Source organism: Symphalangus syndactylus, chromosome 1, assembly GCF_028878055.3.
Source record: "Symphalangus syndactylus isolate Jambi chromosome 1, NHGRI_mSymSyn1-v2.1_pri, whole genome shotgun sequence".
In the NCBI taxonomy this organism is placed as follows: domain Eukaryota; kingdom Metazoa; phylum Chordata; class Mammalia; order Primates; family Hylobatidae; genus Symphalangus; species Symphalangus syndactylus.
This window is the reverse complement of record NC_072423.2, coordinates 81,056,919-81,084,759: the sequence shown is the minus strand read 5'-3', so window position 1 is coordinate 81,084,759 and position 27,841 is coordinate 81,056,919. Positions and strand designations below refer to the sequence as shown.

The following is a 27,841-nucleotide window of genomic DNA, read 5'->3' as shown; positions in this document are numbered from 1 at the left end:
ATCTCTCCTAAAAACTATATGCTACCAAAATAATAAGTTTCCAAGAACAAAAGCTGTATGCTATGTGCTGAACATTTTTGCCACTAAAAATTGCCAGGAGGATTCCATGATTACTGCAAGTAATTTGATCCACTGAGGATTTATACAGGCATAAATATTAAGAAAGTCGCACTCATATGATTTAAAAGTCAAAGTATTAGTATTTATCCAAATAAAACTTAACCAAATTTCATATTTCCTCTATTGGAGAAAGCATTTCCTAATGTGATTTTCCAGTCACTACTTATTTTCCGGTTCATTTTTTTTTCAGCTCCCACTCTGTCACAGTACTTATCAATCTTTCTTAGTTACCTAAGTTAAACAATTTTTTTGAATCAACTAGCCATATGTGTGTTTTTCTCTGACCAACTTTCCATGACCACCATAAAACAATGATAGGTAAGCCACTGCTAAATTTGAAAAGTAAATACTATGCAAAACTACATTCAGAGTGAGAAAAATAATTTTACAAGAGACCACTTTACCTTAGTAGCAACACTCAAGTCTTCGTCATCTGATGCAGGCAATGAATCCACACACAGTTCATGGAAAATGCTTGAGAGCAAAAATACACAATGAAAATGACCAAGTTGATTTCTTTACAATTTTTCTTAACTGCCAGTTTATATCCAGCTTCCCCCTCAAAAAAGGAAAACATAATCTGGGGAAAGGTCAGTAATCTATATATTAAATTATGATTCTTGATAGAATTAAAATATGTCGTCTGTTCTAAAAATAGATTTTAGTTACCTATTTCTGCCTCCATCTGTCTAAATCTATAAAATATTCAATGAAAACTGACCTTGAGCTTTATAACAAATAGTGACAGTCAATATATTGGCAGAGCCTGACAATAATTTGCCCTCACAAATGATCTGTCTTGAAGCTGAACTTAAAATTCAATTAATGGATGACATAAATTTCGTTACCTATACTGGAAGAAAACCGATGACCTAAAACAAGGTAGAAAGATCCACTGTCTCTTTTCCATGATCTGTCTCTAGTTAAAAGACTAATCTGCATCACTTCAAAGTGACGCTCTTGATTCCTCAGCATGGAACCCACTTAGGAAGGTCCTATTGCTTTCCTTTGCCCTAAATCAGTACAGGGAATCCCCTGCAATATTTGAAATGTATGAAAGCTAAATGTACAAAAGTCAATAACAGAGGTGTATGTTCTTATTGAGAATACTTTTCCCAGAAGGATTAAAATATTAACAATTATAAAATCCCATTATTTTCACTCTATAGGTCCTATCTTATTCAGGTCCACATAAACTAGCAAGCCCTTAAAACTTTTCTAGGCACTCAGACACCCAAGGAGAGAGACTGCCGGATAAACAGAGTCCTGGTAGTTGTACCTCTATTTCCCTAAGTCCTATCTAAGTATCTTTCTTCCTATGGGCTCCCACTTCCACATTCCACTTCTGCAAGGCTCCACAGAAGTCGCCAATCTTCAAATCTTCAGTCTAAGAAAGCACAGATTCCTGAAAGGATGGCTTCAAACGACCAGGAGTAGGAGCTCTCTATATCCCTGCTCCTAAAAACAAGCTAACTGGAGTCTCCATCGCCTTCCCCCAGCATAGACACGCTACCAACTACCCAGCTGAACTCCATGACTGATTTGCCAGCCAATCACGCCCCTGACCCAGCCTACATGGACATGGGAAGGACATCAGTGAATCGGGAACAGAGGCAGAGGTGAGGAGACACCTGCCCTGTGCCACACATCTATGTAGTTCAGCAATCTCCAGCCCCTTAGTACTCCAGGGGCTCTAAGCCACCCCTCTGTAAGTCGGGATGGAAGTAGATGACACCACATTTCTATCTGCTGTGGACACTCCTCCCAGTGTCTCAAAATGCTTTAGCATCTTTCAGTAAAAGTCTTCAAGTTTGTCAGTCCTTGATTTAAAAAAAAAAGCAGCAAACTTTTTAGAGCTCCCTTGAACCTTCTATTTTAATGTGCTTTTGTAGATAATTCCCAACACCTTGTATCCTTCATTGTTATAATTTCTCTCTATCAAACTTGTCATAAACCCCAATATTTTGATCTCTTATTGAAGAGTTCGTACTCCTATCCAGTCCAGTGTTATCTTCAAACTTGGCCTTCCCCTGCTCATTCCGTTCTTATCTACTTCCATTGGGTTCACCAGCTAATTCCATTCTCATTCTACCCACTGGGTGCATCAGACTCACTGCCGTTTGTATTATTAAAACACACGCCAATAGGATATAAAAAGAAGCAAGTGTACTGGGCTTTACCATGAGTTCAAATCTCATTTCTGCCAATTCCTATGTCTAAAAAAAAAGCATCCTAATCTCTTTGAGCCTCACATTCTCTATCTAGAGAATCACTTGACCAGAATGTTCAACACAGGTAAAAATACTAGAAGGGGCTGAGCGCGGTGGCTCATGCCTGTAATCCCAGCACTTTGGGAGACCGAGGCGGGTGGATCATGAGGTCAGGAGATCGAGACCACGGCGAAACCCCGTCTCTACCAAAAATACAAAAAAATGTAGCCAGGTGCAGTGGCGGGCGCCTGTAGTTCCAGCTACTCAGGAGGCTGAGGCAGGAGACTGGCGTGAATCTGGGAGGCAGAGCTTGCAGTGAGCCAAGATCGCACGACTGCACTCCAGCCTGGGCGACAGAACAAGACTCCATCTCAAAAAAAAAAAAAAAAAAAAAAAAAAAAAAATACTAGAAGGTATTTTAATTCATTCTAAGATTCCTTAAAATTCTGTAATTCTATGTCCTCTTGATTCTGTCTATAGAAAAACTGGGAATACACAGCCAGCAGAGTTGGAAAAAATAATAGATCAAAAGAAACACCAAGAAAAGCAGAGAAGAAAGTTTTAAAAAGTGAAGACCAGATTATAGAAAAGTCATGGAAAAAGCAACGAAACTAAAAAATGTATTATGGAAGTAAACAGAAATACTTGCCTAAATGGAAAACCAAACTGGGAAGTCAAATGATTTCTCTCTAAGACTTGCCTAAATTTGCTTTTGTAAAACTTACAGTCCTATGGCCAAAGCTAAGGAAGATCAGCCCTAAAGCCTTTGGTGGTAAAAATAAGATACTGGTTACCACTGAAATTGTCAAATTTATTAGGACAAACTCTTGGACTAACCACATTCTAACAATAACCTTAAATGAGAGTTTAAGGTATTAAACTCTCATTAATTTAGACATTACACAGATTAATGAATCTGATTAATCTGATTCAGACCTATACCTTGATCCAAGTGCTGCGCAGATGTCTATCAATCTATGCTGAGGAGCAAGAGAAGGGATTTGGAAGGCAGGCAGGCCGACGGTCAAACTGTGGGCCAGCTACTGTGTTGACTATGGGATCATGAGGCAATTAATCAACTTCTCTAATACATAGTTGTTTATTTAATAAACAGTAGGTTATAGGAACACAGATGTTGTGATGGCTTCATGAGATGATAAATGCGTAGAACACATTAGGATGTCTAGCCCAGAATACAACACTCAACAGATGATTAGTTTCTTCCATCTATATTTCTCTAGTTAACACTATTTTTTAAATCTATAAAATCCTACCTGACTGCAGATTCATCAGAACTTCCAACATCTATTAAAGAAAAAGGTAAAATGCATTTTAAATCAATAATAAATGTACAGAATATTAAAAGCATAAGAATGCACAGTGATGCATGCCTGCAATCCAAAGGATGCAGCAAGAGGATCACTTAAGGAACCCAGAAGTTTGAGACCAGCTTGGGAAACACAGTAAGACTCTACCTTCGTAAAAAAAATTGTGCACACTTGTGTGCATGCTTTAGATCCAGTTTTTTGTTGTTGTTGTTGTTGGTTTTGTTTTGTTTTGTTTTGGTTTGGTTTGGTTTTTTAAAGCATAAGACTGATGCTTTGTTACAAAGCATTCCTTTGGGAGCATGCCTGGGACCTTATTAGAATTAACATTAATTATACCTATTGGTAGGTAATTAATGCAATAAGAACTCTTCCCTTTGTATTTATTAGATGCAAAGAAGAATAAATTTATTAAAATTTGGTATCTACAAATGAACTGCAGTATACAAGACATCCTAGCCAAACCCTATGAGATGGAGTAAAAATGGTATTGTTAGCAGAACAGGTGTGATGAGTCAACAGTGTCAAAGAGCAGGATTTCTGGACCAAAATAGGAGGAGCAGTTAAAACAGAGTATACAGTAGCACCCCTTATCCACTATATGTGCGGAAAGACATACTTGACAGGTTTTTCTCTGTGCTCATGCCACAGCAACAAACATCAACAAAGAAGGCTTCTGTGACCAAATGTGTGGAGGGTTTTTCCCCACCAACAAGCAAGCAATCATTCCTGCTGATGACACAATTCAATTGTCACAATCTATCTGTAGATAACATCAGATATAATTTATAAATTAAACTTTATCATAGATATGTATGTATAGGAACAAACACTTTGTGATTCAGTACTATTCATGGTTTCTTGCATCCACTGGGGGTCTTGGAATGTATCTCCCACAGTTAAGGGTGAACTACTGCACTTATTTTGTTATAACACAACACAGCCTCTCTAGCTCTTCAGTTCAAACTGTTCAGTTTAGCATAAAACACCCTATTACCAGAAGCCAGCGAAACACAGGAATCAGACCAGAAACAGGAATCCTTGCAAAAACTTTCCAGCTGCCAGTGGAGAAGAGCTCAAGAGAGATCACTGTGTTACTCTGGCTAATATTCTTCTGCGGAAGGTGCTGGGTGGTTTCCTTAATTGTAGCTAGTTGCTCTGGCCTACGTAGAACAAGGCCCAAATTCACCTGCCATTTTACCTCCCACAGAAAGAACTACTGGAAAGATCACGCCTTTAAGAGCTTATCCACATTCAGAGAGAAGCTGAAGAAACACTGGGGAGGTGTGGCAGGCTGCTGGGCAGTATTATCTGATGTGAAAAATATATAGAAAGAAAACTATCAATGCCCTTTTACTACCAGAATGTTCCAATGATTGCCCTTCTCCCAAGTAGGGGAAACAAATTCTTTTTCACCTCACATAAAGCAAAACTCCCTTGCCATCCCTCATGACAGAATCTAGCTGTAGGTGAGTCATGTCATCATAATAGAGGCTATTGTCAATCTCATCCCTCAAAGGAAGAGGATCAGTGAGGAACATATGTACTTACCTATAGCATTCACTGCCTGGTCTTATTTTAAACCAAAGGTATGTATGAAAGACTTTGTGATTACAGCTTTATAAAGTACAACCCCTTGTGCTTGTCCCCTTCCATTGCTAGAAATTCTATCTGGACCCACTTCATAGAGCAAGATGCTCCCGTTTGTGCTGTGTGGTACGGCATGGTGTCCTTTTCCTCAACCCTTTCTATTAGGTGCCAAATACCTATACAAATCATGTTTTCTAAGTATGTAAAGCATAGCTCATCAGCATATATCATTCTTTACAATGATAAAGAAGCAAAAGAAAAATAAAAGGACAAAGAACATCTTAAAGGACTACATTCAATTGCCATGGAGATTTAATTTTTTAACTATTCAAAAAGATAGCCACTGTATTATTCCAACTACATGACTCTTCTGAAAAAAGTAAAACTATGAAGACAGAGTAAGATCAATGGTTGCCACGAGTTGCTAGGGAGAAAGGGAGAGATGAACAGGCATAGCACAGAGAACTTTTAGGGCAGTGAAACTGCTCTGTCCATAATATTATAGTAATAGATACATGTCATGCCATTATACATTTGTCCAAATTCAAAGAATGTACAGCATCAAGAGTGAAGCCTGATGTAAACTATGAACTTTGAGTGATTCAAATATGTCAATGTAAGTTCATCAGTTGTAACCAATGTACCACTCAGGTGGAAAATACTAATAATGGGGGAGGATATGCATGTGTGGGAGGCATGGAACATACGGGAAATCTCTGTACCTTCCTCTCAATTTTGCTGTGAACCTAGAACTGCTCTAAGAAATAAAGTTATTGATTTAAAAAAGATATTCACAGCTGGGCTCAGTGGCTCATGCCTGTAATCTCAGCACTTTGGGAGGCACAGGCGGGTGGATCACCTGAGGTCAGCAGTTCAAGACCAGCCTGGCCAACATAGCAAAACCTCATCTCTACTAAATACAAAAAGTAGCTGGGTGTGGTGGTGGGCACCTGTAATTTCAGCTACCTGGGAGGCTGAGGCAGGAGAATCGCTTAAGCCTAGAAGGCAGAGATTGTGGTTAACCAAAATTGCACCACTGCACTCCAGCCTGGGAGACAGAGTGAGACTCCATCTCAAAAAAAAAAAAAAAAAGATATTCACTGTCTATGCATCCCAGGATCTCCAGAACAAAAATTAAAATAATAATAATAAAAAAGATGGGTGGGCGCAATGGCTCATGCCTGTAATCCTAGCACTTTGGGAGGCTGAGGTGAGTGGATCACCTGAGGTCAGGAGTTCGAGACCAGCCTGACCAGCATGGTGAAACCCAGTCACTACTAAATACAAAAAATTAGCCAGGCATGGTGGTGCATGCCTGTAGTCCCAGGTACTTGGGAGGCTGAGGCAGGAGAATCGCTTGAACCTGGGAAGTGGAGGTTGCAGTGAGCCAAGATTCTGTTATTGCACTGCAGCCCAGGCAACAAGAGCAAAACTCTGTCTCAAAAAATAAATAAATAAACAAAAAATAAAGATATTCACTGAACCTGTTACTATGACATATTTAAGGAAGACACGGTGACCCTAAAAATTAGAGATCATTGAAGACCAAAGTAACAGTAAGTGGTCATTATTTCTCAAATTGAAGTATATGAAATATATAAAATAAACACTTTTAATTGCATGCTTAGGTAAGAAAATATTGATAAAAATGATTGAATATTTTACCTTATTTCATAATTCTAAACAGGGATTTAGCACAATATGAAAACTCAATTATTCATGTAATCAAAATAAAAGACAATTTTTATTCTAATTTTAACTCAGAAATTATTATGCTTATTTAACTTAACAATTTTACTGACAGGTTAATGAGATAAAAAGGACAGATTATAGTTACCTAACGTTGCTATGGTAACTTATATACAAATATCTGTTACTCACCAAAAGTCAAAAAGTAACCAGCACTGCAACTTAAGATGGATCATACAACAGAAATTAGTACCAAGTTACCTTATCTTATAATATTATGTGTTATTAAAATGAAATTTTAAAACAACACCAAAAGTTAAATTAGGGCTATAAGTGTTGTGCAGAAAAGATTTCCTATAGCAGGCCAGAGACTGCCATCCTTAGAAAGGCCTGCATGCAACGCTGGCCCTTGGCTGGTGTTCAGGAAATTGGAATTGGGAGGGTTTCCACCATTCCCTGAGAAGGGTGGCTCACTGTGTCTAAAGTGTATATAGAAACAGTGCGGTTACTCTGAACAGCTGCTTTCCTTGTAAGAGTCTGGAATTTGGGTACACGTAAGGGAGAGTAACCTCCATAGAAAACTTTGGGCACTTAGTCTCTAATGAGACTGTGGTACTGGTAGACATCATTGCACATATGTTGTCAAAATGTGAGCCTGGGAGAATTAAGCAGATCCCGGGAACTCCACAGGAGAGAACTCCTGGAGGCTTGTGCCTGATTTCCTCCAGAATTGACCACATGCACCTTTTTCCTTACTAATTTTGCTTGTCCCATTTCTTGTCATCAATTAAAGATGTGGGTATGACTATTTGCTGAGTCCTGTGAGTCCTTCTAGTGAACCACCAAACCTGGGGGTGGTCTTGGGAAACCCTGACACAAATGCATTGTGTAAGATTTGTATTAAGTTGATATGATACATGTAACTGTAATCAGATGGTTATTTCACAGAATAACTTTCCCTAATCTGTTTTTCTTTTCTTTTTTTCCCTTGATATTTGACTTGGAGATTCTTGTATTTCTATATCTATCCAATTGAATAAAGCCATAAAAGGAATAAATGACACAATAATGTCAGAAAATGATGTGAAATAAGCAGCAATCTTATTTTAACTGAATAAAAAATAGAGGATCTGGGTGATTGACAATATATTCAACAATATGAATTTTCTAGAAAAAAATTGAAAAGGTGGTCAATTTTCTGCAACTCAACTGGGCTTAATTCCTTTTTATAATAATTGTGCAGGTCAGGTGCAGTGGCTCACACTTGTAAATCCCAGCATTTTGGGTGGCTGAGGCAGGAGGATCACTTGAGCCCAGACGTTCCAGACCAGCCTGGACAATATAGTGAGACCTTGTCTATTAAACAAACAAACAAACAAAAAAACAAAAAATCCTTAAAAAGAAAATTAGCCAAGTGTGGTGGTGCATGCCTGGAGTCCCAGCTACTTGGGAGGCTAAGGTGAAAGGTGAAAGTATCATTTAAGGCCAGGAAGCAGAAGTTGCAGTGAGCCAAGATGGCACCACTGCACTCCAGTACTGGCAACAGAGGGAGACCCTGTATCAAAAATAAATAAATAAATAAATAATTGTGTATCAGGCCAGATGTAACCACACAAAACTGTAGTCCCTGCTACTCAGGAAGTTGAGGTAGGAGGACTGCTTGAGCCCAGGAGTTCAAGGCTACAGTGAGCTATGTTTGCACCACTGAATAGACACTGTATTCTAGCCTAGGCAACATAGAGAGACCCCATCTCCTATAATAATAATTGATTAATTGTGCAGCATTCAAGTAAATTGTATAATTGGAGAAAAACATATGACTATTAAATATACTATAATAGTCTACTACTGATCATAGTGTTCCTGTTTACTTGCTTCTAATCTTTTTCTTTGTTTCTTATAAAACTAAAAACATAATTCACGCATTAAAGGCAGTTCATCAAAAAACAAGTCAAAAAGTCAAAAGAATTGCATCCAAACTGTAGGATGTGTTATCCACTGCTCCCTGCGAACAGTTGGATTTGGTCATTAAGAATCAGCAGGACCTCTTCAAGGAGAACTACAAACCACTGCTCAATGAAATAAAACAGGATACAAACAAATGGAAGAACATTCCATGCTCATGGGTAAGAAGAATCAATATCATGAAAATGGCCATACTGCCCAAGGTAATTTATAGATTCAATGCCATCCCCATCAAGCTACCAATGACTTTCTTCACAGAATTGGAAAAAACTACTTTAAAGTTCATATGGAACCAAAAAAGACCCCACATTGCCAAGTCAATCCTAAGCCAAAAGAACAAAGCTGGAGGCATCACGCTACCTGACTTCAAACTATACTACAAGGCTACAGTAACGAAAACAGCATGGTACTGGTACCAAAACAGAGATATAGACCAATGGAACAGAACAGAGGCCTCAGAAATAATGCCGCATATCTACAACTATCTGATCTTTGAGAAACCTGACAAAAACAAGCAATGGGGAAAGGATTCCCTATTTAATAAATGGTGCTGGGAAAACTGGCTAGCCATATGTAGAAAGCTGAAACTGGATCCCTTCCTTACACCTTATACAAAAATTAATTCAAGATGGATTAAAGACCTACATGTTAGACCTAAAACCATAAAAACTCTAGAAGAAAACCTAGGCAATACCATTCAGGACATAGGCATGGGCAAGGACTTCATGTCTAAAACACCAAAAGCAATGACAACAAAAATCAAAATTGACAAATGGGATCTAATTAAACTAAAGAGCTTCTGCACAGCAAAAGAAACTACCATCAGAGTGAACAGGCAACCTACAGAATGGGAGAAAATTTTTGCAACCTACTCATCTAATATCCAGAATCTACAATAAACTCAAACAAATTTACAAGAAAAAAACAAACAACCCCATCAAAAAGTGGGCAAAGGACATGAACAGACACTTCTCAAAAGAAGACATTTATGCAGCCAAAAAACGCATGAAAAAATGCTCATCATCACTGGTCATCAGAGAAATGCAAATCAAAACCACAGTGAGATACCATCTCACACCAGTTAGATTGGCCATCATTAAAAAGTCAGGAAACAACAGGTGCTGGAGAGGATGTGGAGAAATAGGAACACTTTTACACTGTTGGTGGGACTGTAAACTAGTTCAACCATTGTGGAAGTCAGTGTGGCGATTCCTCAGGGATCTAGAACTAGAAATACCATTTGACCCAGCCATCCCATTACTGGGTATATACCCAAAGGACTATAAATCATGCTGCTATAAAGACACATGCACACGTATGTTTATTGCGGCACTATTCACAATAGCAAAGACTTGGAACCAACCCAAATGTCCAACAACGATAGACTGGATTAAGAAAATGTGGCACACATACACCATGGAATACTATGCAGCCATAAAAGATGATGAGTTCATGTCCTTTGTAGGGACATGGATGAAACTGGAAACCATCATTCTCAGCAAACTATCACAAGGACAAAAAACCAAACACTGCATGTTCTCACTCATAGGTGGGAATTGAACAATGAGAACTCATGGACACAGGAAGGGGAACATCACGCACCAGGGACTGTTGTGGGGTGGGGGGAGGGGGGAGGGACAGCATTAGGAGATATACCTAATGCTAAATGACGAGTTAATGGGTGCAGCAAACCAACATGGCACATGGATACGTATGTCACAAACCTGAACATTGTGCACATGTACCCTAAAACCTAAAGTATAATAATAAAAAAGAAAAGAAAAAAAAAACAAAAACAAAAACAAAAAAAATAGATGAACACATAAAAAAAAAGTAAGGATTTTGCTACCTTCAGTGGGTTGTTAGGAAGATGTAATAAGATTACATGCTTAAATGTTCAGGGAAATAGTAAAGCAATGGAATAATTTATTCTTGAACTTTATTGCTTGTTGTGTATTTTTCTATAAGTTCTAATATTCAATTGTTGTAGTTTTCAGAAAATGTTATTAAGTGCTAATTTTGGTTATTAGTTGTATTCTTTGTGGCTTGTAATTCAGGGCCTTTTAGCTAATTCATAACTAATCTCATTAAAATAGATTACCTAATTGTCTCCCATCATGGAGCTCATCAATCACACCAAAGGCAGAAAACTAATGGGTGTCAAAACATGGCTTGGACAACTACCGCTCCTTCTCTACCTCCTCAAACTCTAAGCCAGCACATCTGTGCTTGGATACTGGATCTCCATGGTCCTCTCCAACTAACAGACAAGACAAAACCCTGCTTTGATTGTTTTTCAGTTCCATGAAGGAAATGCAAGTTGACATTTTGTCATTTCCAAGACATGTACTAGCAACAAGTAACATCCCATTATTACTCAGCTCTGTTCTCATTTCAGAGATCACCTTACATGAATAGTTTTATAGTGACAATCACAATTTCAATATCGGGTGTCTTCTGTTTTGGTTTCACTCACACTGCTTCCTTGGAGCTACTCAAAAAATAGTCAAATGACCTTCCCTGGACTATGCAAAATATGGAATGCTTTCTGAATTTGTGTGCCATCCCTAGGCAGCAGCCATGCTTATCTTCTGTGTATTGATCCAATTTTAAAATATGTGCTGCTGAAACAAGTACAAAGCCTGTTTGATACATGGATACTCATGGGTCCTGGATGAGGCTTAGCTCTGTTAAATCCAACTCACCTACTTTAGATTCAGAGAATTTGATTGAATGGCTTCCTGTGAGGTAGAATTTTAAAATATATTTAAAACTCGAGGAAGAGTTGTGATTAGCCCAGATTTTCATTATCATAGAGACACATTACTTGAGGGGCCAACTGTAAGTTGGTTCCCACTACTCGGTGGAAAGATAACATGGAACCTTCTGCTACCCAACCAAAGCTGCTCCACAGGATATAAAAAAGCCTCAAGGTACAGATTTGATAACAACAGGGAAAGGGAAACCTAATCTCTTCCTGCAACATTATTTGAGCATCCCTGACTGTTGAGAACAATCCCAACTAATATTGGTTAAAGAACAGACAAACATGGGTCTCAAAGGGTAATTTACCATGAATGCCTAGGCTAAGTCTAGCTAAGATGTGGGCTCCAGATAAGGTTTTTAGTGTAGGGTGAGGATCAACTTGCTCAATATTTGTGTGGATAAAGCTAGGAGGCCTAGCTGCCAGATCAGGGTGCTGGGAACAGTGACTGAGCATAAGTACATAAACTAATAAACACCGTAGCTTTGAACTCTATGTGTGAATCACCACGAAAACTGACAGGTCTGAATGAGTGAAGGCATCCTGGTGGCAAAGGTCAATCATTATCAGATTGCAGGACTGGTTACAATGGCAACAATACAGCAAGTGAGTCCACGGAAACAACAGAATGATCAGAATGGCCTTTTTCCCCTTCTTCTGACTTTTAAAGAAAGATTGCCTTCCTTGGACTTAGGAAACCCCTTAACTTCTTGGAAAATTCAAAGAAGGAAGACACAGGAGACAGCCCCAGGGGAAAATACAAGATTTTCTGCTAAATTGGACATTTCAAGACCCAATAACTAATTACAAAAGTCAGGCCAGGCATGGTGGCTAGCACTGTGAGAGGCCGAGGCAGGAGGATTACTTGAGCTCAGGAGTTCAAGACACGCCAGGGCAACAGAGTGAGGCCTTGTTTCAAGAAAAAAAAAAAGAAAGGAAGGGAAAAGAAGTCAAATATGTGGCTCTTTTTATCCCATGCATGGGGATTATAACTTAGAATAAAATGAACAACACTGAGATCCCTAGGGATAAACGTCTTAAAAGTCCTGAAAACATCTTGCACTCTACTTCTAACTAATCTAGACTTCTGCTTGATTTCGGGCTAAAAGGTAGACTAACTCACTGCTATTTCAAACTATCTGAAAAAGAACTAGGAACTCTCACCTAATGTATAAGATGGAGTAGTTGCAATTATTTTAAACTTCAATTCGGTATTAACTGGCCTTTTGTCATAAACACTTACTTTGTCAAATGGCGAGAAATAGCGTAATCTTCTGCATCTCGTCCACACATGTCTTGAGTAAAGACGTTAATATTTTGCTTAAGAAGGATGTTGACAATACCTGGTGAGTCATAATGTACGACAAGCATGAGGGCTGTTCTAAAATAACAAAGAAATAACTCCACTCAAGAACTTTAATAAAGACTTTTTTAAACAGCTAGTTTGATACACTTTACCAACTTAATATCCACCTGTCAGTGTAGACGTAATAACCATTTGCATGTACTAGCTTGGGTCTATAAGCATCTAGGGTGCTCAAGTGTTCATCTTTGTAAATTATCACCAAGCCTAAAAGAAAAGGACAACAAGGAAGCCTCTTGTCCCACTGGGGTATGACATAATACAAGTTGCTAACTTATAGTCCTTTGATGGCCAAGAAACTGTGCTGAGGTCACTTATCTAAAGTAGGTAAATATTTAGATGAAGATTCCCCCATTGCTTTCCTAGTCTGATATATCATAATTCAAATCAGCCAGGGGTCAGATAAGAGTTATCTGCAGGCTGAAAACAACAACAACAACAATAATACTGATGATGACAATACTAGTAGTCATAAACTAAAAGTCCACACTTTAAAAATTAATAAAACTGGCTAGGTGCAGTGGCTTATTCCTGTAATCCCATCACTTTGAGGAGCCAAGGAGAGCAGATCACAAGGTCAAGAGATCAAGACCATCCTGGCTGACTTGGTGAAATCCCATCTCTACTAAAAATACAAAAATTAGCTGGGCATGGCTACTTGGAAGGCTGAGGCAGGAGTCCCAGCTACTTGGAAGGCTGAGGCAGGAGAATCGTTTGAGCCTCGGAGGTGGAGGTTGCACTGAGCCAAGATCACACCACTGTACTGCAGCCTGGCAACAGAGCTAGATTCCATCTAAAAAAAAAATTAATAAAACTAACACAAAACTTTTTGGCTAATAAAAGATTACAGTACCAAAAACATCCAATTATAAATAACACTCTATATTATAAGAGAAGATGAATCCTACTATATAGTGTTCTTTATGTTACTCAGTCCAAATATTTGCTAATCTATCTGATTATTCATGGTGATATTTTTCACTATATGCCAATAATTACGTTTATCTTCTTATTAATATTTCTGACTTCAGTGACTGTTACCACTCTAGAATACACAGGTTTTTATTTTAAAAAAAAAAAAAAAAGAACTACTGTACCGTCTCAGGCTATCAAAGGCATGTGTACTTGCTTTTTTTCAATAAAAATTCCACCATTTTCTCTTTCTTGCAAATTATAGCGAATAAAAGTGGGGTATTTTTGTCCTATAAAATAGCAGAAAAAACTTAATAATTCACAAAATTACATATTTCTCAACTGAACTGAAAATCTTCTCTAAGATGCTTTGAACTTCAACATACAATATAGAAAGGAAGTAAATGAAAAGCTGTCCCTTCCTTCTCACTCCTCTGTTCTTTCTGATGTGCTGCTCTTTGCCTTGCAAACAACCCTCCTCTGTCTCCCCGGATTAACTGTGGTCATTGCCACAACTCACTTTAAACATTTACCAGTCCCAAGAATCCTTGCTTTGATCACAGCACTTAACATGGTACATTGTAATCATTTCACTGTTTCCCACCGAAACCAAGAGCTTCTTGAGGGCAAGGGCTGTATCTGTTGTCTCTATAGCCCCAAAACCCTAACACATAGTAGCAAACATTTTAAGTTTTTTACATAAATTAATGATCTAAATTACTATCTCTAAAGCAGTGTTTCTTAAACTGTATTCCAAAGAATATTCACTTTATCAGAAGTATTATACCCCAAGAGAAAGACTCCATGACCATCTGTATTTGAGAAGTATTACAAAACTGTATTTTATGTCTAATAATCAAGAAATCTCTTGAATTTTACCTAATCCCCATTTGACAATACTATTTACGGCAAACATTAACATTTGAGGAATTAAGAGTTTCGGAGATACGGTTGCCAGAGCTTCCCAATACAGGTGGAGGTTTCCTCTGGGTGGTACAAACTTGCTTGATTCACTTTTATCAATGGTGTCAGGATCCCAGATGCCAATGTCAGGCACTCCTGCTCCAAATGGCTCACTATGGAAATGAGCTCTGAATTAAGAGAGATTGGCTTCAAATGCACTTATTTTCCTTATTATTAAATAGTCCATGGGTTTTTTGCCTAATACAAGAGAATAGATTTTTATCTTTACTGTTAGAAAGCTCAGTATGTTCTGTGTAAGAGAGATAGGTTTAAAAACTTAAGAACAAATATTTAAAAAACCAAAGCTCAGTAAGAAATACTATTCTCAATTATAATGGTAATCCTGGGACCCTAGTGCAGCTCTACTTTTTAAATCCATTTCTTACTGGCTTCCACTTAAATGGCTACTTAAAATTATTTTTTATTTTAGACAAAATATAAATCAGAAATAAAAACATAATGGCTTATCAATAAAAGTTCTCATACTGATCCATGTGGATTACTTCTGGCATAATATAAGCCAATAAGTCACTTGCATTTCTAAGGAAGAGTGCTGAGGAGAAAGATGTAATGTCTGCAATATTCATAAATTATCCAACTATAACCAGTAGTAACCTAAAAAGGCTTCTAGGCATTCTTATGGGCAGAGAATTATTTGTGGTATATATAAAGAAAAGAGTTAAAAACTTCTAAATTCTAAAATTCAACTCCATAACTGAGGGATTTATATACTCTATAGACTATATATTATAAACAAATACATGCTGACTTAAAAACCTTGAAATTTTTATCAAAACGTACTATAACATAGGAATTGTAAACAAAGGAAGGTTGCCTGAGTAAAGGAAGTACTAAGGTGGGCACAGTAGCAAACTGAAGAATACATGCCTTCTCTAAAGGGGCAACCTCTGCACAGCAGACCAAGCAGTGATAGAAACTCAGGGGACACCAGATTTGATTTTTTAGGATAAGGCTGAAGGCCAGATTTCTACACGAGTCTTCTAAATTTTACATGTTGATTCAACTTATAGAGGCAAACAAAGAAATCTGTGTACCTCATTAGAATATAGCCCCCCTTGTGTTTCTATATTCGCTATTAATGTGTTACTAAATGGTTGTGTATAATCTAAGTATTTGCATGTAAAATATTTTCTTCCTCTAGTATCATATGTTTTACCAAAACATCAGGCTCTCATATATAATAAAAATTGCTAAAAAGACTCATAATACCTGCTTCAAGAATTTTTCCAACATTTATTCATTTAAAATATATTTGTATATAATTTTCCCAGATTGTTAACCAAATAGATAATTGGCTCATAGGACTGCTAAAACTAAATTATTAAAATAATTCCTATCTGTATTCTTATTAACTTCATGGATTTCAGTGTTTAAAACTGACATTTTGGGTATGCTAAAGTTCTATAAACTTAACAAACATACTGAGATAGTTCATAATACAACTTCAACTAAAAAAAATAGTTTAGGATTTGCTACTATTCTAATTGAGAAAGCCCAACTTGTAATGAACATTTGCTGACACATAATCAATCACATGCATGGTGACAAAGGGACATCAAATCATGAAAGGGTCAGCCTCTACTTATTGAAAGACTACCCATAAGCAAATTTCTAAAGACTCTCTGAATGTTAGTGAATGATTAATGGTGGGAAGGAAAAGGGGTTATTCTGTAAGCTGAGAGATATTGCCAGTAATATTTCCTTTCACTTCCCGGTCACAGACGTAGAGGAAGACAGACAAGTCAGGCTAATATTATTGAAAAGAAGAACTTTGAAGGAAGTGGCACCTATCAAATGCCAATTCTTCTAGAGATTTCTTATGTTTTTGAGATACAGAAATTTATATGTTGCGCTTATCTATTCTGGGGTTTTTAATCAGGAGTGTATCCGAACCTTGAAGGTTTTATTTATTTATTTATTTATTTTTGGCTATTATTGTTGTTAGAGACAAGAGTCTCACTATGTTGCTCAAGCTGGATTCAAACTCTTAGGACCAAGCTGGGACTACAGGACCATGCCACTGTGCCCAGGTTCAAGAAAACATTTTTAAACACGTTCAGGCCTTATTAGGTCTATTCCATCAAAATCTTCAGGGGAAAGCCTACAATTGTAGATTTTTAACAAAATGTCCTCAGGTTACTGTAAGGCACAATTCTGAGAATTAGTGCAGCAGACAATCACTTCAGTCTCATCTCTCACCCACATGGCTAATTGCCTTTAACAGTTGGACATGTGGCCAAAAAGAGAAAAGAGTAAGAGATAGAGTCATTTATTAAAACTCCAATTAAGTTTCCTGGCTATGAGTAGAACAGGGATAAGCAAACTCAAAATCCCACTTGATTTTGCTATTTACAAGCTCCTTATCTCCCACCTTCCCACCAAGACATTGTAGGTTTGAGAGAAGTCTTTAGACTCTTATCTAAGTGGCTGTTTCTGCCAGGTTGGACAATAAGTCAGTTAATAATTTGTTCTACCTTCTGCTGAAGTGTTTCTCACTTCATCACCACCTATTCGCTGCCAATCTGGTTTCCTCAGAGTCCTCCTAAAATTAATCTCTAGGCAAGTTTCAACTCACTCTCTTTTTCAAAACAAAAATTATTAGACCCAAAGCTAAAGAGCACCTTGTCTCAACACATAAACTGGAAGAACAACAAACCAAAAAAAAAAAAAAAAAAAAAAAAAAAAAAAAAAAAAAAAAAACTCTTCTTGGCATTTTCCCTCATTACCTAATTTCCAAGTGACCTGCATATTTCTGATTGCTCTCTTTTTCCCTTCCCATTTTTCCCTCTTAAGCCTTGTGCCACCGAGAGATGATACATCAGTTTTTCAGAAAATTATCAGCAGCAGCAACATGTCCATTTATTGTAAGTTGCTTTAGTTTTGTTTGAGTTTTAAGATAAAGCCTATTTCCAGGCCGTATTTTCTTTCCTGTGTTATTTTACACTAATTAGGAAAAAAATAAAATAAAATAACTGTGTGTAGAAAAAAAGTTGAAAAGGTTTTACCTTTAACAAATTCACAAATATTTTCCAAAGTGCATTTTATAAAGCTGTGCCCTTTAATGCTTCTTTAAAAGTATCAATATTTAAAATAAAATATTAGACAATTAAGTTATTTCAAAATAACAATTTGCATTTGCACTCAGGGAAAGGTTGAGCTTCCAAATACAAAAAATTAACCCTTACCTATGTCAATGTTAAAACAAATATTTTGCAAAGAAAGTTGATTGATCTATACCTTTTCCAGTGCTTCAATATTTGCACCATGGAAAAGCAGTTTTTCTGCCAGTGAGGTGCTCTCACTATACACAGCATAATGGAGAGCAGTGTTGCCGTAGATATCCTTAAGGTTTGGATTGGCGCCATGTTCCAGCAGAATAATGGCACAAGCCTCTTCCTGGCAATGGACAGCCTGTCCGTGTTAGACCAAGAAACAGATTGTAAATTCCAAGAATTCAAAATACACATTCCACAGGTTTCACCAACTAGTTATATTTAAATGAGATCAATTCATTTTAATTCTATACATGTAAATCAAATCCATGTCATGCTGAAAGAGTTGGCTCTAATATACCTGTATCAAAGGCGTTCTGTTTTCTTTGTCACAGATATCAATCTGGCATTTTCTGTTAACCAGGAGAGTGACCACTTTCACATGGCCACTGGCACAGGCCAAACGTAGAGCAGTTCTACGAGAGTAAGAGGACTTTTTAGGAAACTGTAGTGCAACATCTCAAAACATAAAATCATTCATGTAACTGTAAAAATTCAATAGCATGTCTTTCCTCTGCCTTCAAAACAAATAATTTTTTTGAAGAAAGTACAATACTTACTAGCTCTTATTGCTCACTGCCTTAATGAAAACAGCAGCCTATTTGAATAGAAAGAGCTCAGTCTTTGGATTCAGTTCAACTAGGGCTTGAGTCCTACTTTAAACCTTGTCACTTACCAACTATTGCTTAGCCTTTCTGTGCCTCAACTTCCTCATTAATAAAGATGACAATAGTAGCTATCTCATAGGACACCATCGTGATTCTTAAATGAGAAGCTATGTAAAGTATTTAGAATACTTCCGACAACAACTCAATAATTGTAAGATTTTTGTTTTTTGAGACAAAGTCTCACTCTTTTGCCCAGGCTGGAGTGCAATGATGTAACTATAGCTCACTGCAGCCTGGAACTCCTGGGCTCAAGCGATCCTCCATCCCCAGCCTTGAGTAGCTGGGACTACAGATGTGCACCAGCATGCCCAGCTATTTATTTAAAAATTTGTGTAGTGTTAGAATCTCACTTTGTTGACCAGGCTGGTCTCAAACTCCTAGCATCAAGCAATCCTCTCACCTCAGCCTCCCAAAGTTCTGGGATTACAGGTGTGAGCCACTGCACCCAGCCAGATATTATAATTGTTACTACTACTTAACAAAAACATTTTAATTAGGTAGAATGATACAATTATACCTGCTTTGCAGGACTGCTTAAAGAGTAGGTCGCATTTTAACACCTCTGACATTGTAATGCCACTTATAATTCATGATTTATTATAACTACAATTGGTAGCATTTTAAAAATTATCTTATTGATATATGAAATAGCGGGGCATCACACAATCCATGAGACCTTACAGTAAGTAGAATGTGGTATACTCAGCAGGTCTAGGGCAGTTCTAGGCATATGACTGAAACTTAAATACATTTTAGTTCTTAAAGGTGCTGTGGGGAAAGAGCACTGAAATAACAATAATGCATTTTTTAAATAAATTAATTCTTTGATTTTCAAATAACTTGAAGCCAAAGGAAACTCATGATTCAAATGAATATGTATGGCTCATTTTATTCAATACTTATATCTATTTTTTATCATTATTGCGTGTATTGTTATCTTCTTTGAACTTTTAGTCTCTTCGGAAGTAAAAAGGGAATGTTTTTATCTGTTTCCAGATTTTATTATCTATATATTTTATTATGTACATATGTTTTTCTTATATACTCATTCCATTTATGCAAACAATGATAATCATTTCATTTTAATTGTATTCCTTAAAAAAACACATATAAATAATTACTATTGCAAAAATATTGCTTTATAGGAGTTTATTTAAAAATATTGCAGAATATATGCAAATCAGCCTTTCCAATGATTAATATTAGTATTTAAGACTGATAAACTTTTGAAAGGGCAGTTAAAGGTTATCTTCTACTGTTTTCTAACTTCAGAAATGCTTTTGTTTGAAAGGTGGGAGATAAAGTTTCAAGGAGATTAAGTCCCAATATTCCTATTTTAAATCTCTCAGCTTGTGCAGGCAGGGCAGGTAAACATGAAGTTTTTAAGGATGGAAGGGTCGTGAGAGATAGTAGAAAATGTCTGCTACATAGCAGGTACTCAAATTATGTTTGATGCATACATGGAATGAAAGAATGGATAAATACACATGGGGAGTTCAATATTTTTAAATAAACTCCTATAAAGCAATATTTTTGCAATGGTAATTATTTATATGTGTTTTTTTTAAAGAATACAATTAAAATGAAATGATTATCATTGTTTGCATAAATGGAATGAGTATATAAGAAAAACATATGTACATAATAAAATATATAGATAATAAAATCTGGAAACAGATTAAAACATTCCCTTTTTACTTCTGAAGAGACTAAAAGTTCAAAGAAGATAACAATACACACAATAATGATAAAAAATAGAAAGCGAGAAATCATTTTTATCAATGCAAGATTCATATTCCTCTCTTCCCAAGGATTATTCCATTAATAGTAAACTTTTACTAGAAGTTTTGTACATGCTCACTGCAGCAATCACAGATAAGACAAAGGAAAAAAACTTTACTTACAATACAAATGCTCAGTAATTACAAATTTTATCATACTTTCTACATATTTTTTGCTAAAACATGACCTGAGTATGTTTGTGTATGTATAATTTAACTAAATTTTTTTCCTTGCTGGCTATAATAAAATACTTCTTCACATATCAACGTACTTCTATACATATTGCCACCTTCAATGGTCACATATTATTCCATCCTATCCATGCAACTGAAATTTATTTATGGGATCCATTCTATGGGTTCTTTTTAAAATAAGTGCTGTGAAAAATAAAGTGCATGTATCTTTATTTCCTAAGGGTATTTTAGTATAATGGAATTGATGGGTAAAGGGCATATACATTTTTTAAATGTAGTACTTACAACCAAATTATCTATTTGAAAAGTAATCAGCAACTTAAACTTTTAAACAGCAGTATAAAACATCCTCACAAATATTGTGGATAGAAAACTGTTTCATCCCTATTTTAATTTAAATTCTTATACCAGAAATGTGAAGGATTTTTTCCTATGTACATAAGTAACTTGTAGGGGCCGGGCGCGGTGGCTCACGCTTGTAATCCCAGCACTTTGGGAGGCCGAGGTGGGCGGATCACGAGGTCAGGAGATCGAGACCACGGTGAAACCCCGTCTCTACTAAAAAATACAAAAAATTAGCCGGGCGTGGTGGTGGGCGCCTGTAGTCCCAGCTACTTGGAGAGGCTGAGGCAGGAGAATGGCGTGAACCCGGGAGGCGGAGCTTGCAGTGAGCCGAGATTGCGCCACTGCACTCCAGCCTGGGCGACAGAGCGATACTACGTCTCAAAAAAAAAAAGTAACTTCTAGATCTGGAAAAAGGTACTTTGCCAACTTTTAGAGCATTTGATGATTTGATTTGAAAGAATTCCCTGTAAAATGAAGATGTACTTTTCATCTAATGTGTATATATACATATAACTTTTTATCTAATGTGTATATATAACATATATATATAACATATATCTGTAATATATATGGTATACATATCGGTTATATATATATATATATGTATATAATATATCTTATGATATGTAACAAACAATATAGGCCGGGCGCAGCGGCTCACACCTGTAATCCCAGCACTTTGGGAGATCGAGGCGGGCAGATTACTTGAGGTCAGGAATTCCAGACCAGCCTGGCCAACATGGTGAAACCCCCTCTCTATTAAAAATACAAAAATTAGCCAGGCGTGCTGCCACCTGCCTGTAATCCCAGCTACTTGGGAGGTTGAGGTAGGAGAAATGCTTGAACCCGGGAGGCAGAGGTTGCAGTGAGCCAAGATTGTGCCATTGGACACCAGCCTGGGCAAAGAAGCAAGACTCCTACTGAAAAAAAAAAAAAAAAAAAAAGAATATAATGAATTATGGAGGGATGGAAAACAGCTGAGGGTCCAGTTGGCTCCGCCACTCGGAGGGTGCTCGGCGCCCTCCAAGGCCCAGGGGCTGCGGGAAAGCCGGGCCTTGGGACCCCCTCCCACCCCGGGCTGAGCCCCGCTACCTGTGCTGCTTGTCCAGGGCATCCGGGTCTCCGCTCCTGCCCGCCAGGCAGCGCTCCATCTCCGCGGCGACCCCCTTGACAGCTGCCCTGTGGATGTTCTGCAGTTTAGCCTCCCGGATTCGGTACCCAGAACCCGTGTAGAAGTGGTCTGTGGAGCCCAAGACCGTCTGGCCCCTGCGGCTCCCGAAGCCGAACAACTTCATGGTGGTGACTTATTCTCACACCCCCAACTGCCAGATCTTGAGCGGGGGCAGCTCCCTGTCACCTTTTCACCACCACCCCACCCCGCCCCCGCCGACCCAGCCCCAAATTCCCTATCCAACCCCAAAGCCCCTATCTCACCCCAAATCCGCGATCCAATCCCCAATCCGCGATCCCAGATCTATGATCTACTCCAAAATCCGCGATCCAGCCCTGTCCACCACAGCCTTCAGCAGCGACACTCGCAGCCTCCGACCTCTCAGACCGAGTGAGCCCCGCGAAACGGTTAAGCGCGCGCCTGCGGCTCCGCGCCAGCCGGGACTCCGGAAGCCGCTCCCAAGTCCGCGAGGCCTGCAGGGGCCGGCTGCAGCTTGGGCGCAGGCGTCGATGGCTTGCGGGTTCTCCTGGGCTCGCCCGGGAAGTCCCGGAATCGCAGGTGCGCAGATCGCCCGGCCTGAGAGCCCGCCGGGCCGCGACTCCCGCCCCGCTCCTTCTCCGAAGAGAGATCGGGCCGCTGACAGGGGCCTTCCGCAGCAACCGGGGATGGGGTTGAGGGCCGGTTCCCGCCCCGTTGCAGCCGCCGCCGGGCAGACCACCGGGCTTGGCCACAGCCAGGGCTACATCTAGCCCCGGTTCTGCGAGACTGGGAGCGCCAGCGAGCTTGGGAGTTGCCAGGCCGCTGCTGTGAGCAGACAGAGGGCGCCTGCCGCTTGGGCTCCCAGGCGGCGGAGCATGGCCTGGGCGGCCTCCGGATCGCGAGTGCACGAGGCCAGAGAGCCCGCCAGGCCCTGCCCCCGCCGGCTCCTCCTCTGCCGGAGCTCGGGACCTCTAGCCAGTGGCCCTCTGCAGCCACCGTGGATGGGGCTGACGGCCGGTTCCCGTCTCTGTGCAGCCGCGGCAGGGCAGACCGCCTGGCTTGGCCGCAGCCACAGGAACATCTGGTCCCAGTTCTTAGATGTGGGGAGTGTAGGCGGGCTCGGGGGTTGCCTGGAGGCTGCTGCCTGCACACAGAAGGCGGCTGCAGCTTGGGTGCCCAGGCGTGCTGGAGGTGCATGGCCTGGGAAGCCTCTGGATCTCCAGCGCGCCCAGCCTGAGGGCCCCCTGGCCATGCTTTCCGACCCACTCCTCCACCGCAGGGAGATCGGGGCCGCTGACATGGGCACTCGGCAGTCACCTGGGATGGGGTTGGGCGGCGAGTTCTCAGTTCTCGCCCTTGTGCAGCCACCGGGCAGACTGACTGAATTTCTAACATCCCAATTAAAAAATAGGAAAAGGACTTGAATAGACATTTCTCCAAAGAAGATATACAAATACCTAGTAAGGACAAGAAAAGATGCGAAACACCATTATTCATTAATAAAATGGAAGACAAAACCAAAATGAGATGCCACTTTGCATCCACTAGTGTGGCTTTCATAACAACGACCCAGAAAATAAATGTTGCTAAGGAGGTGGAGAAATTGGAGCCCTCATGAACTGGCTGCTAGGAATAGAAAACGATGCATTCGCTGTGGAAAACAATTTGGTGGTTCCTCACAGAATCACACAGAGAACCAGAAATTCCACTCCTAGATATTATCCACACACAAAAAAATTGACAGCAGGGTCTGGAACAGATATTTTTACACTCAAGTTAATTGCAGCATTATTCGTTATAGCCAAAAGGCAGAGACAACCCATGTCCATCAACAAATGGATGGATACACAAAATATGATACATAAATTATAGAATATTATTTAGCCATTAAAGGGAATGAAGTTCTGATACATGCGACATGGGTGAAACTTGGAAACATGATGCTGAGTGAAGTAAGCCAGATACGAAAGGACAGATGTATAATTCCACTGACATGAAATATCCAGAACAGGCAAATCTGTGAAAACAGAATGAAGATTAGTGTTTACCAGAGACTGGGGAGAGGAAGCAATGGTGAGTTACTGTTTAATGGGCACTTTATTTCTGTTTGTGATAGAAATGAAGATGCTGGTTGTACAACACTGGGAATGTACTTAGTGCTACTGAATTATATACTTTAAATTGTTAAAATTTTAACACAATTAAAAAATTTAAATATGGATCTGAGAATTGTTTCTATATCCATTGTTATTTAAAAGATATTTGCTCAAATGCCAAATATTAACGTTTTTCTGAATATATTTTTGTTATTGATTTTTAATTTACTCCTGTCTTGCTTACAGTACAAACTATGACTTAAATCCTTTTATATTTATTGAGAATCATTTTATGGTCCAGTTTTAATCTATCTTGATTAATGTTCCACATATACTTGAAAAGTAATTTGAGTATTGTCACCTTTACTCTGTTGATGTCTGTTTCACACATTTTGAAGTTTCATTAGGTTCACCCATTTAAGATTGTTAATTTTATGAACTGGCCTATTTTGATTATGATTTGACACCTTTATCTTTGGCAGTACTCCTGTTTTGAAGAGCACTTTATCTAATATTAATATAAGCACACCAACTCTTTTAGGACTAGTATTTGCATGGCACATTTACATCCATACTTTTGCCTAAATGTTGTGTCTGTATCTAAATAAATTGTGGTTCTTGTGAACAGCCTAGTACTAGGTCTTGTTTATTTATTTATTGTTTAATCTCATCTGAAAATCTGAACTTTGAAATTGGGATATCCAGTCCTTCTATATTTATTTATGTATTAGAAACAGGGTCTGGCTCTGTCACACAGGCTGGGCTGCAGTGGCATGATCATAGCTCATTGTAACCTTGAACTCCTAGGCTCAAAGGATATGCTCACCTCAGCTTCCTGAGTAGCTAGGACTGCAGGCATATGGCACTGTGCCTGGCTAATTTATTATTATTATTATTTTATTTATTTATTTTTATTTTTTTTTATTTTTTTTTTTTTCCAGAAACAGGATCTCACTACATTGCCAGGACTGGTCTCAAACTCCTGGTCTCAAGTCATCTTCCTACCCTCAGCTCCCAGGGTGCTGGGATTACAGGTGTGAGCCATGAAGGCTGGGCCCTTTTATATTTAATGTAATTATTGAAATGACTAGGTTTAAGTGTACTTTGTTGCTATTTGTTTTCTGTCTGTTTCTGTTTCTTTTTTTCTTGATTCTTTCTTTAGTGTGATTATTTTTTAGTCTTCTGTTTTCTCTGTGTTTGTTTCAATTGTTAGTTGAAAGATTACAATATGTAGGCTGGGTATGGTGGCTCACGCCTGTAATCCCAGCACTTTGGGAGGCCGAGGCAGGCATATCACATGAGGCCAGGATTTTGAGACCAGCCTGGCCAAAATGGTGAAACCCTGTCTCTACCAAAAATACAAAACTATCCAGGTATGGTGGAATGTTCCTGTAATCCCAGCTACTTGGGAGGCTGAGGCATGAGAATTGCTTGAACCCAGGGGGCAGAGGTTGCAGTGAGCTGAGATCACATCATCCAGCCTGGGTGACAGAGCTAGACTCCATCTCAAAAAAAATAAAAATGAAAAGATTACTATATCTTGATCACAGTCTACTTTGAATTAATATTTTAACGCTTTTGTTTAAGTAAGAGCCTTTAAATGGTACAATTCCAATTACTCTCCTCTGTCCTTTATGTTAGTTTTGTCACTTATTTTTTTTTCTGCGTGTTTGTTGTGAGTTATCAGGAATTAGCGTTAGATTTTGTCACAATTCTTTTATGCCTTTTTGCATGATTCTATTGATTTTCTACTTTATTTATATGATGTACTATGTTCATTGTGTTTTAGATAGTAAACCAAGTTTGCATTACTAGGATTAATTCCAGAGACATGTAGTGTATGATCGTTTTACATATTGTTGGATGTAATTTGCTTCCATGTTGTTAAATACGTTTGGATGTAAACTTATGAGAGATATTGTTTGGCACTTTCCTTTTCTTCTGATATCTCCATCCTTCTTTGGTATCAAGCTAATACTAGCTTTCTAAAATGTTTTGGCATTTGCTGAAAATGTTTGTGTATGACTGGTATACTTTCTTCCCTAAATGTTAGATATAATTTGTGGGTTAAGGCATCTAGCACTACACTCTTCTTCAGAGCGAATATATTTAATTACTAATTCAATTTTTTTAAACTTTATATAGGTTTATTAAGATATTCTATTTGTTCTTTAGTCAATTTTGCTACTTAATGTCTTTCTAGGAATTTGCTTATTTCATTCCTTTTTTCTTTTCTTTTCTTTCTTTTTTTTTTTTCCAGAGACTCGCTCTGGCACCCAGGCTGGATCCAAGCAATCCTGGTACTCACATTACCAGAAATGTACAAAGAGCAACCTCTTTGTACATTTTTTTGTTTTCTGTTGTTGTTTTCTGTTGTGTTGATGTGTTTTGATGTACAAAAATGTTGGTGGGTTTTGTTTTTGTTGCATTATTTTGTAAGAACCCAGTAAAGTGAATAAAGCAATATAAAGTATAAATGTAAAGACATATTGTTGACATTAAAAAATTTTCTAAGTATAACCTTCAATACTCAATATCATCATGGTGTTTTGTTATCAATGTTTTACTGACAAATAAAAATTGTATATGTTTATGTGCACGTCATGATGTTTTGATATATGTATACATTGTAGTACAGCTAAATCCAGCTAATTAACATTCTCATCACCTGACAAACTTATTGTTGCGGGGAGAACACTTAAAATCTACCCTCTTAGCAATTTTCAAGTGACTTCTCTCCGTAGGTTCACAGACGCCCATAACACAATGTTGTTAACTCTAGTCACCATGTTGAACAATGCCTCTCTTCAGTTTATACCTCCTATCCAACTAGAATTTTGTATCCTTTGGCCAACATCTCCCCAATCAACCCCTCTGCCCCTGACAATCACCTTTCTACTCTCTATTTTGGTGAATTCCTTTTTTGGATTCTACATATAAGTGAGATCATGTGGTATTTGTCTTCTTGTACATGGTTTATTTCAGTTAACACCCCCCAGGTTTATTCATGTTGTCACAAATGATGGATTGACATTTTTTTTTCTACGGCTGAATAGTGTTCCATTGTGAATATACCACATTTTCTTAATTCATTCATTCACTCATGAATACTTAGGTTGAGTCCATAATTTGGCTATTATGACTAATGCCGCAATGAACATGGGAGCGCAGATAGCTCTTCAAAATGCTAATTCCATATTTTTGGATACATACTTAGTGGCATACCTGGATCATATCACAGTTCTATTTTAAATTTTTTGAAGAACCTCCATTATTGTTTTCCCTCCTGGCTGTACTAATAGGGTCCTCAAAGGACTTGGATGGGAGACTGTCTGGGAATAGGGGGCTTCTAGGACTCTCTGTGGCCACCCCTACTGAACACCCACCTCTAGCTGCCTCTCTTTCTCCTTTT

At 38.4% G+C, this 27,841-nt stretch overlaps 1 non-coding gene and 2 pseudogenes across 1 annotated transcript; all 3 read right to left on the bottom strand.

Annotated features, from left to right (window-relative positions):
• The window catches only part of LOC129488404 (putative ankyrin repeat domain-containing protein 20A2), a 43,247-nt pseudogene extending 20,769 nt beyond the window's left edge, over positions 1-22,478 (bottom strand).
• On the bottom strand, positions 11,430-11,536 carry LOC129461283 (U6 spliceosomal RNA). Its single transcript, XR_008650447.1, has one exon. It is a non-coding gene; the product is annotated as a U6 spliceosomal RNA (small nuclear RNA).
• A 284-nt stretch (positions 22,479-22,762) lies between the features above and the next one.
• On the bottom strand, positions 22,763-27,189 carry LOC129488405 (collagen alpha-1(I) chain-like; annotated as a pseudogene).
• Between the last annotated feature and the right edge of the window lie 652 nt (positions 27,190-27,841).